This window comes from Grus americana, chromosome 1 (genome assembly GCF_028858705.1).
Source record: "Grus americana isolate bGruAme1 chromosome 1, bGruAme1.mat, whole genome shotgun sequence".
Classification (NCBI taxonomy): Eukaryota; Metazoa; Chordata; class Aves; order Gruiformes; family Gruidae; genus Grus; species Grus americana.
In genome coordinates, this window is record NC_072852.1 from 153633587 (window position 1) to 153645518 (window position 11932).

Consider the following 11932-nt stretch of genomic DNA (forward strand, 5'->3'; position numbering starts at 1 on the left):
TGACACAGTATATCAATTCAGTGCTACAATATGGCCTTCCTTTTGAAATCAGTTTTACATAAATTTGTAAAGTAATGGACTACTGGGTTAGGAAATGCACACTCTAAAGCTGTTTGCCAAAGATCCTGACTCTACCGCAAAATGGTGATGCGGGAATTCAGTTCTGCTGCATTGCAACTGTATTCCTTCTCACAGCACCTTTTCATAAAGACATTGGCAATTTTAAATGCGGAAAAGGCACACAATTTTTTGGAAGGAGGGGGTGGAAGAAACAGGGTCTAGATGGAGGACTTCTGTCAACATCGGCAGAGCTAGTCCTACCTGGCTGCCCTGTAGCTTGAAAGAGGACATTGCTAGGAGGGTGGAAGAGTACTGCAGAGAGAGCAAGGCTTATCTAATTCTGCTGGAGCGGGGAGGGAAAGGAAGCTTTATTTTTTCTCTCATTAGTTATGCTTCTGGAAATGTGGATAAGCAACAAAATGCTGAGTCCTAACACGAGCACAATGCTTGCGCAGTAATTTGGCCAAAAGGTTTGTCATCAGTGAGCAACCCCTTGTTTTCTGTCTTCTAGCGGACACCTACGCTATCTCAGTAGTTCCCAGTGGTTTAGTAATGAACCTGCATTATTTCTCATTCAACAATGTGCACTTAAATAGTCACAAACAAGAAGGGATATCACATTTGGTGAAAAAAAAAAAAAATTAATGTCCAAAGGGGTAAAATGTGAACTACAATGAATATGCAGATACAACTTCAACTGCAGAGCTTTAATTATGCCAATTGTAATGCTACCACCTATAACCTGTGCTCACTCCCTTTTTTATGATTGTATCAACTTTTTTCTCTCCATTTAGTCCTTTGGTCAACTCCATAGTGCACTAACTGTTTGTACCTTAGAAAGGCAGACCATCATCAGATCGTTATAGCTGGCTCCATACTAAGGTCTTATGCTTCTACTGTTGTACAAGTAAATTAGGTTAATTAGGTATTACTATCACCACTACTGCGCTTTTACAGTAATAGAAAAGGCAATACAAATCTGCTGTCACTGCTATTTTTAATTCTAGTTTGTTATGTATCTATTTAAACAATGGCACCAACAATATTCCAGCAGCTTATCATTTGAGTGGTATGGTCTAAGGAATCTGGCTGATACAACTCGGATCCTGTCTGTGTTTGTTTCTATCAAATACTCATACTCAGTGCATACTATTTGAGTGTTACAGCAGGATTGAAACACAAGGGGGAAAAATGGTACTCAGTAATTTAGCAAGCAACATTGTTTTCTGTCTGATCAACACAGTTCTGCATTTTAGGAATTCAAGAGAAACATCTGGCTTTACCGAGACAAGAATCCGAATTTAAATTCAAGCAGTAAATCCATCCAGGAGGAGACCACACCAGTCCAACTGCCCTGTAAAGATGGTGTGTGTCCTCTGCCAGCAATAAATACTGGAAGACATCCTGCATGATTAGTAACATGTAAGAACTGGGTCCATTAAGCTTTTTTCTTTTATTTTTTTTTTCTTTTCCAAAAAGCTCTGATACAAATTAATCTTCAGTCTACAGTTTGAAACAGCCCTTTAAGAACCTCTCCACAGCAAATACTCCCAAACATTTCTTTTGTAGATTTTCTTCGCATTTTATAAAAAGAAGAAAATCATATGTGAAACAGAGCTAGATTTTTCTTCATTGTCAGTAAAAGGGTACAAGTACTGCCTCGATTTTTCAGTTATTCTATAAATAATGTCTCACTGCATTTTCTTTAGGAATATATAAAAATGCCTAGCTTTAGTATCTTAATGCACACAGTACATTCTGCTGAGAGATCAAGGCAAGTTCATCCTAATGCCCCAATCTTCAAATTCTCAAATGCCTCAGGTAAATGACTGTTACAAATATTTGGGGGTTAAAAGTGCACACAGAAATTACCAGTAACATTTCCCCTTTGATTGCCATCATTATGAATAACAAACACTGTCACAGTAGAAAGAGAGCAAGATGACATGATACCATATAAAATGACACTACCAAAAACATACCTGTAAATGAAAGCTTTGAGAAACTGCTATCCTTTTAACAGGAAATATAGCTCACTTGAATGAATATGCAATATTCTCTGAGGGTTTGAATTAAATACAGACCTTAATAATTACCCTAATTACTTCTGTTGTGATTCTACCTTTGAGTCTACATGAAACAAACATCTAACAATTAGTTACACTTCCATTTAATCAACTGGTTTTGAATAAATGGCTGTTAGTATTTCTTTTAACAAACTTGTTCTTTTAGAAAGACCAAAGATAAAATTGTTTGTTTCAATTTAGCATTCAACATGTCATTAGTTTGGGCTAACATATTTGGGTTTTTTGCCCAGCAGCTGAAGTCCTCTATCTAGCCACAAAAGAAAGGCAACAAAAGCTACAGCAGAAGGTGGAACACATTATTTGGTAACACATCTCAAGCACAGCCTGGACAAACCACCTCTGAGGGTAAAAACACACATCACGTTTCAGCTTCCAAGCCCAATTTAGTCTTCAGTCTCTCAACTGAGCCTGTCAATTAGGGTGTCAATTAGGCCTTGATCCAGCAGAGCACCGAAGCATGTGTGTAATCTAAGCATGTGAATAACCCTGTTGCTCACTGCAAATCAGGATGATGGTGACGGGGGACAAATGAACAGGGCCACCAGTTCATTCTCACATACAGCAATTACACCACACTTTAAAATATTTTCTTGATGAAGCAACATACTGGAAAATTGTGGCATTTGTCATCTCTGCCGCTTTGGGAGCCAGTATAAAATAGAGTTGCTGTTCATCTTTTTTCAGTTGGCAGAAAGAAGCCAGATATTCTTTCCTCTAAAACTATCTGAGAAATCACCTCCTTTCCAAAATACACCTGATTTAAAGTGGCATCTCTCTTTATAAAGCTATACAATAATAGTTTCTTTTGTGTAGTTCGAACACCGGATTTTCAATATTTGACTTTTTAGTAGACTCGGCACTAGCGAGGCTGCTGCTCCTAGATATGTAACTTGAGCTGATTAGCTGTTTTATGTCTGAGCTTGCCTGTACCTAAAATGGAGAGAGTGATCCATCTCTTTTCTCAAAACACTGAGGTCTCCCGATTATAGAAGTATTCCTCTAGAATAATTTTTGCTGTTGTTGCTTAAGCATACATACTATGGCTCCTGAGGCCACTGCAAACTGATGCATATTCCTCTCCAAGAAAGTAAAAAGCATAGCTACAGCACAAGATTCCCCAGTTGGAGAATCACACAGAACTGCACCATGATGCACCTGCAGAAGTACTAGCAGAGGCAAGGCTAGGAACGCCAAAGCTCAGTCCATTTTGGCAAAGGACTCCACAGGGCTGTGGCAACAGTCTTACTCTCTGGATGCTCGCTTAGTAACTAGATGAGAAATACAGAAATGTCATCTTTAAGAACTTTCACCTGACCTCTTCAAAGCTTATTCCCGTACCAGTTTTAAAATACCACAAATATTTGAGATCTACTATGCAATGTGGAGCCTGCTAATGACAGAGACAAACCAGACCTCACAGACATGCTTTCAATGCTAGGCAAATGCAAAATAGAATACCATGATAGTACTGATGCACATTTTCCTCCCCCGAGTCTGATCCTTGGCCTGAGATACTGACATCCAGACAAATTCTCTTCTCTTAACTGTAGAGCAAGTGATGCAACAAGGAACACAAAACTGGGCTCAGGGTTTTGCCATGCTCAGTTACAAAATGCTTCCACACTGGGTAATAGCGCTCACAAAGGAAAAGGATCCAGTAAGAGTCTAATCTTGGTCCCACTGGAGTTTGTAGCAAAACTTATGTGGAAACAGAATGAAACCTAAATTTGACACCAGTGTTAAAATTGATGGACTCCTTTCTATAACCTGTCAAGTCAGTGATAGGTTGTTTGCACCTTTGATTGTTACAGGGAAATTACCAGATCAGAATTCTGAATCTCTCTAATAAACGAACTTTTAAAAACGTAACTCGTGCTTCTCAAACACTATGCCCCATGTTTTGTCAGGATAGCATAATACAAAAGGTTGTGATGTATACATTAAGATTTAAATGCACTCTCTCTGGAAGTGACATGAAATGAGCAGCCTTTCCAGCAATTTTTACACAGGAAAATTAACTCATTATTTCTATCTCAAGAGTCAACCTCGGAAGTATCTGAACAGAAACGGTTTTTAGCTTCTGAAAACTGCTGATCCTCATTTTTGCAGCTTTCTATTGAAGGAAAACAAGAATTTAAATTAAAAAAATGGGTATTGGCAAAAACTCTTCTGTCCAATGTATCAGCATGTTTACGCATCCACACGTGGCCACAGTTCACCCACATCTTTCCTCTGTTGAACAAAACATCTTCCCTAGATTTCTGGGCTTAAGCAGAAGAAAACACAGGGTGGAAGGTGCACACAGTCTATCACAGGAGACAGCCACTGAGCCAGAAAACAATTCTAAAATGTGTACAGGGCTACAACAGTTAAATCTCAAAGCTGCTGAGAAATTGCTTGGATGCTATGAGCAAAAAGTGTGGTTCCAGAGTATAATCCTAGTGATACACTATGTTCTTTGCAAAAGGTTGTGAGGCCTTGGCCTAATAAGCATAATCTCATTACACTGCAAATAAAAGTTTCCTATTTATCTCCAGATTTCAAATGAATCTAATAAGGCTTATGATACAGTCACCCAATACCCTAATCATATTTCTGCCTATCTAAAAGCAATCAGTAATTGTGTTATAGCAGAACGTGCTGACAATACCTCTGACACAGAAAGGAGAATGAGAGCCCAGCTGTACTAATTAAATTAAATGCTAGGCTGATGGAATACATTTGCTGAAGCTTGGAGAGTATGGGTGCAGAATTAATAAGCATTACAGCTTAGAGCAGGAGATGATATCATAATGGATGCAAGGTTTTGATGTGGAGAGCCTCATTCAGATTCAATGTACCATAATGTACGGATGTGACAGCTGCTTAGAGAGGTGCAGAACCTTGAACAAAGTGCACAGGAACTTTCTCTCCCCCCTCCTCCTTTATTTTCCTCTCCTCTCCATCCCTCCTCCCCCCATCTTTTTTGTTACTTGCTTAGGAACTGTATTTTAATATCATCCATCAGCTCAAAAAATACTCTTGTTGGGACCACAGTTTACTATTTACTATGATACTACTGGTTTCTTTTCCTCCCACCTTCCCCTCCTGTCTGCTGTTTTAAACCTACCAGCCCTACAAATTAAAGAATTACCCTTTGAAAATTAGTCTGTAACACGGTGTGTACACAGTTAATCACGATTTTGCCTCTCTTCCCTCTTTCTTACTGTTTTTAATGTCAGAAATCCCGAGTGCAGGGCAACTCCTGCAAGTGCCATGGGAAGGAGAAGAAAAAACCAAATGCAGCCCACCTCTGTCACTGCGGCCAAGCTACTGCGGGAGCATTTGGGGGGGTTTGGGAACGAACAAAAACCACTTAAACCGACCCAGGCCCGTGCATTTCCCCGGCAGGGCCCCACCACCGAGCCGCTCTCCCTCCCCGGCCGGAGCAGCTCGGCCCATGCCAGCGCAGCACAATCTCTCGCTCATAAATCGCTGGCGCTGGCAGGGAGCACAGGGCCGGGGCTGCTGCGCCAGCGAGGCCGGCCAGACCTCATTACCATGAGAATTTTGACAGGATATTAAATTTACTAATCCTGAACTTTCCGGACTGACCCCTCATTCGCGAGCAGACAATACCGGTGTCTGCCGGCGAGGCCCCTCCGCCTGCCCTCAGCATGTTTTAACACCCCTTCTACCCTCATCGCAGCACCCCCGCCACACGCACAACCCACACACGGACACCCACGCCGGGGGGCTCGTTTGGCGGTTGGTTTCCGGGCCGCCAGCGCCCCATCCTGCCCAGCCGTCCACTCAGGCGCCTTCCCGCGCTCCCCGCCGCCCCCATCCGGGCAGCCGGGCCGCCCTGGTTGTTTTCTCTTCCCCGGCCCGAGGTGCGGGGCTGCCCGGCTGCCTTTAGAAAGTTGAGCCCCCTGAGGAAGTAGGCGCCGCCCGCCCGCTCGCTCGCCCGAGCCCTGCTTGAGGGGCTGCCCGCGCCGCCCCGAGGGCGCCGAGACCCCGCTCCCTCCCTCCGGGTCAGCTCTTCCCGCCGGCCCCCCCTCTTCCCTCCCCAAAGGCCCCTCCTGAAAACACACTGCCTATTAAGTTGCTGAAAACAGCAGATTTCCACTGATACTATACAGATAAAGCTGACCATTAAATCGCAATTTAACATCCCCAGGCAGCAGTGGCTGCTGACAACCTCTAAAGCTTGTAATCCCATTTAACCCCCTCCTGTCATGAGCAGGCCCACCCTTTTAGAATAATGCAGACCAAATTAAACCTGACACGGCAACAAGAGAAATAAAAACCCCTTTAGCTTAAAAGTCATGCCACAGTGGGTAACCCTGACCTTCAGCTTCCCCACTCCCTTCTCCAGGGAGCCCCCCCAGACGTTGGCGTTGACAGAGATGAGCGGGGAATCTCAAGGCGGCTGGATGTCCCTGGGGACAAATTAAAGGGAATTTTCCTAGACAATAGAAGGAAATTTCACCTGAGGGTTGATTCTTTTCCCCCCCCCTCCCCCCTCTCTTTTTTTTTTTTTTTGAAAGTCTATGTTCAGTAATAAAAGATGAGCCCCGATCGCTCCCTGCCCACTGCTCCTCCGGCAGCGCGGCTCCCTGCCCGCCCCGACAAGGGGGTCCCTGCCGGAGGGGGCCCAGCCTGTGCCGCAGCCTCCCTGCCTCGGAGGGGAGGCTCAGGTCTGCAAAGCCCACGGCTAGCATTTAGCGGCGATTTCAGGAGGAAGCTGACCGCCTCCAAGATCCCCTAAACCAAACACAAACCCGCCCTCCCCCGCCGCAAATTAAATAATTTCCCTCCCTAGCTCAGGCTCCTGCCTGTAGTCCATCTGCTTTGTTAGGAGAGGAGGGGAAAGGCACGGCGGGGTGAGACTCGCCCTGCATTATTCACACACTGCTAGCCCAAGAGTACAGGAGGAGCTTTCAGACCTAATCCAGGCAACGTTGCGCTTATTACTTACATCTCGTTTGGGAAAATAACGCCATTCATTTGACAGTATTTTCCAGAATACTGGACTATACGGACAAGCCTTTATAAACAGCGTACATCCCCATCAGCGCACCAGCACTTGCAAATGCGGAGGACGGCCCTAATCTACACACAAGCAGACCATCACAAATTGCTCCCCACTTCTCTCTGTTTGCTGCCTGCTGAAGAAAAGAGCCAAAAGTCAGAAAGCACCTTGATGCAGGTAAAGGTCACGTTGCCACTCTCTTCTCAGTTTCTTATTTCTCTCTTTGCTACAGATGCAATGAGGATATGAGTCTATAGCCAAAATACAAATCGACATACTCTTCTACCTTTCCATATATCTATCTATAAATATATACCTGTAAGCAGCCAGACCTGCCCTTGCCATCCTGCACGCTTTTCTCAGCACTCCCCCCCCACCTGCCCTTATTTCTGTACGCTGAACAGCATGCAAACAAGACGCCTTGCAAAACTGAACTATGCCTGCAGCGGGAGAGGTAAACTCCCGGATCGAGCTGAAAGTTTGCTGCAGAAGTTTGCAAGCTGCTTGCAGCAAGCCTCTGCGACGGACCCTGTCTGCACCACACCACACTGCCCGTAACTCACCAAGTCACACTCCCAGAGGCCCCCGGCAGGAATGAACTTGCAGGGCTTCTAAATAGTGGAGCACTAAAAAAGCAGGCTCATTACCTGGACACATGGCTTCTCATTACTTCATTGCTTCAGATGCCAGATCCCTTGATGCTGCAGATCGGCTCAAAAATTTGAAGTACTCCTTTCTTTTTTTCCCCCTTTCCCTCTTTCTCGCTTTCTTTCGTTCGTTCATTCTTAAAAAAAAAAAAAAAAAGATGCTTGACTAAAGTTAGCTTAAATTTGTTAAGAATAAAACCGGCATAAATGTTTATTTCAACTTCCTAGTGCGGCAGTGTACCGAAGCCCAGCCCGCCCAAGCCTCTTTAGCAATGGAGTGGTTTATTTAATTTGTCAGTATAATAGAAGCAGCTGAGTGAGAGACAGAGAATGCAGTGTGGTATAAAAGAAACAAAGGCTAAAAGTACCACTATTTTGATTCCCTTTTTAAAATTACTTCCAAAGTGTGGTATCTATTGTGAAGAATAATGCTGAACAAAGCACAGTGTCTTGGCAATATTCACAGAGCTCATTCACAGAGCCAGTTCTGTCTGTACATTCAGAGGTAGAATACACTTATAAATGATGCATTGGAAGGACTATAGTTCCTATTGTATTCCCAGTGTAAACAAAAAGACAGACAGAAGCTGAATGGCATATGGGCAGCGGGGCCACACTTTATTCAACCATTCCAGCACCATTGTGAAGGTAAAATGCAACGGGAGTTCTCTCCCCCTCTAACTTCAAATCCAGTGAACACATTTTGGGTTAGGCTAACATTTTATATATAGATATATATGTATATATATAAACCCCACAGATCTGGTGGTAATTTTATACACTTCTGTGGAAAAGTGATCTTTAAAGCAATCTGCAACAGAGTTTAGGAGGTCGTTCCCAATGGGAGTAAGGAGCCTCTGGAGAAGACTGGCTGAAAGGTGGTCTGTGTGGTGGCTGTGCAGGCGAGTGCTTGATGCATAAAGCCAAAATGGTCTAAAAGAACAGTTGCAAAAGCTGGGAAGGAGGCTGAGGTGCTCAGGATCTGACCTACCTGGACAAAGATGTGCTATTGGAAGGGGCAGCCTTTCTATGGACTGGAGTCTCCCCCTCTTTTCCCACCATTGCCCCCCATTTATTAGCCAGCACAGACAGACTGAGCCTGCAAATGGAGGTTGGCAACTTTGCCAGATGAGCATAAATCGCCTTTACTAAGTTAGGCGATGTCCCTGCTGCACAGCTTATGGTCAGAGAAAGCATCTTTGCCGTGTTTGAGGGGAAGGAAAAACCACTCACGTAAAGGAAAGATTAAAATTAGATGTGTTCCGTCTGCCCTTGCTGTGTCAGATGATGCCAGGAAGTTTTATGATCGCTAGCTCCTCTTCCTCCCTTTATATTTTCTGCTCTAACATAAAGGCTTACGTGCTGAAACTCTGCTCACTGGATTCAGTCTTTTCGATTCATGCAGGCATGCCTGCATCTGTGCGATACAGCGTATCTGCTGCACATCACACCCCTTGGTTGCATTTGGAGGGATTTGTGCGAGTAGTGCTAAGGGACCAGCCCGCCTTTTTTTCCCCTGTTGGTCCTGTTGCATTTGCTCCTTGCTCGCCGTGGGTGATCACTGACTGAGTTCCAGCAACCAGATTAGGAATTGTGTGTTTGGTTTTGTCTGGTGGCTGTTTTGTGCTCACTACAGGTGGGGCTAGGCAGGATTTCATACCTGTTTGAAGTCACTGGAGAATGTTGTCCTTTTCCAGTTGGTATTGGAGCTGTTTGCAGATGAGCCTGCCTGACCCGTTCTGGTATTAAAAAGCCTGGCAGAATGTGCTTTGTTCTGATGTGATGGAGATTTTGCAAGTTTCTGTCTTAGATAAGTCACTGTCTTATCAAGATCTAACATGATCGTATAAATACAAGAAAGCTCCAGATGAGGATTACTCAGCTTGATCCCTAAACCCGAGTGCCAGCCTCTATTTATGAGTATTTATAGCCTTTAATTATAATTGAATCTGGAAACTCTGTGCCCCTGAGTACTTTCCTAAATTCTTTGATTCTATTCACAAGAAAATAGTACTTGGATTAAAGCATGCTTGATGTTTCCAGGAAAAAAAAAAATACTGTATTTTCAGTGTGAGCTGCTGCCTCCCAGAACTGATGCCAAGAAACCCAAAATATTTTAATGACTGTACTTAGATGTCAGCACTGATTACAGATGTTTGTGTCTTCCCACTAGGGTTTTTCTCCACGGGGAGCAAGTTAGCAGATGGGGCAGTCGGAAGAGGGTCTGCAGCTGCTGTAGGACCATGGTCAGAGCTTCATCCAAAGTCTGTCCATGGACTTCATGAGCTCCCTTGCACAGCACCGGGCGCTGGGCAGAGCCCGAGGCAGAGTAGCTAATGGCATCGCATATGGCTAAAGGAGTGGGGAAAAAAACAAAGCCTGTGCCAACAAAATGAACGGGCAAGTGACCAAGAGACAAGAGCTTGAAACTTGGAAGAAGACTCAGACTCTGTGTTATTCAGAAGGTCTGAAGTTGTTTTTCTCTTTTCAACTTGATAGAGGTGACATTTTGTGCTGTGAATTTGAGATGCAGATGGAGATGAGATGTAGTGGCTGGTTTCCTTGCCTATTAGAAACCTATTTTAAATGGCATTCAAAAAACACAGCCATGATATGAATGTGGGAATTAATACTGTTTTGAATGTACTTGACTTTGTGTCTCAGGTAGGCACACATATTTTCATTCCTGAGAAATTATTAAAGATGCACAGATGCCAGCTGGACACCACTAACTGAGGGCCAAAAGGTTATTGCTAAAGACACAGGAATAGGGGTGTCTCTAGAGGTTCATAGAGTTTGGACACATAATGCAGACTTACCAGACACTTATCATAATCAGTGATGAAAAAATGAGTTTCAAAATGAGCCAACCTGTGACAATATTTTCCAAATCAGTAAGACTCCTTCACCTCTAGCTATTTCAGAAAAGGCTGCTGGATCTTCACATGGAAGGAACCTCTGCACATCTCTGCACACTGGAATGAGTTGTATGAGCCAAGTATCTATACAAATATGTTAGTTTTATTTGGCATGTCAACATAGATCAGTTCCGTTACTATGCCATGAAAATTAAATATAATCTCTTTTTCAGTCACTCATATTATGACTGCAGGATTCCAGTGCAGGTATGGTCATCACTATTGTAACTTAAAGAGGTAAAGATAAAGTCAACTCACAATATCTAAAAAGTGTCAGTGGGGTACAAGATATCATTTGGTGTGCTGGAAAGAGAAATGAGAATTTGTGTTTTTACCACCAAAGATTCCCTTTAAGGTCATTGGGAGTTATTTATAGCCTGATACAGGAAAAAAAACAACTGGTCAGCTACCATTTGATGTGTTCAAACAGAAAAGATTCTTTTTATGACTTTCCAGGACTTAAATTCTTCAAAAGGTGAGTGAACACTCATAGCAGAAGTTGTTCTTTTAGGAAGAGAAAATTGTGACAAAAACAGGCAGTAAACTCTAGGTATTGAATTTCAGTGACTGCCCTAGCCCACTTGCACATCATATTAGGGTACTGGTGGAAATGGAACATTTGGAAAAATATTAGTGGAAGAGACTTCTTGGTTAAAAATTTATTGCCATATAGGTAACACAATTCTTAGAAATGTGTTTGTGTGGGAACAGAAACAGAAACTCCTAGTCTGTATGTCCTATTAAAACCAAACTAATTTAATTCAAATTTCAGCTACTTTCTATCCACAAAAAGACCATGAAAAATTTAGAGCAATAATTTTTTTGAGAAATTGCATGGGGACTACTTTTGAATTACAAATACATTCAAGAAAATTATAAGATGATTGAAGATAATTCATTAATAGATAAAGACTGAAATAAATTTAATACATTATTAATGATACATTATTCTCTCAGCTCCCTTGTTGATGACCTTCTGGTTACTTTTTTTACAAGTGCTAGTGGAAGCTATTCTTTACAAATGAATATTCAGAATTCCTGACATAGCTAAAGTAATAAAATGTGGACATCATTGTACAGCATGAGCATGTTTTATCTTTTGCCAATGATTATAAAACAACTTCTTGCATCAGGTCAACTTGGTGTTACTTCTGATTAGAAAAGTGTCTTTTCACCTCAAAGGTGATACAGCTTCCCCTTGTTTTC

The 11932-nt window shown here is 42.8% G+C and overlaps 1 long non-coding RNA gene across 1 annotated transcript in view; it reads right to left on the bottom strand.

Annotated features, from left to right (window-relative positions):
- The window catches only part of LOC129199675 (uncharacterized), a 427470-nt gene that overhangs the window by 104328 nt on the left and 311210 nt on the right, over nucleotides 1-11932 (bottom strand). The gene's annotated exons all lie outside the window — the stretch shown is intronic.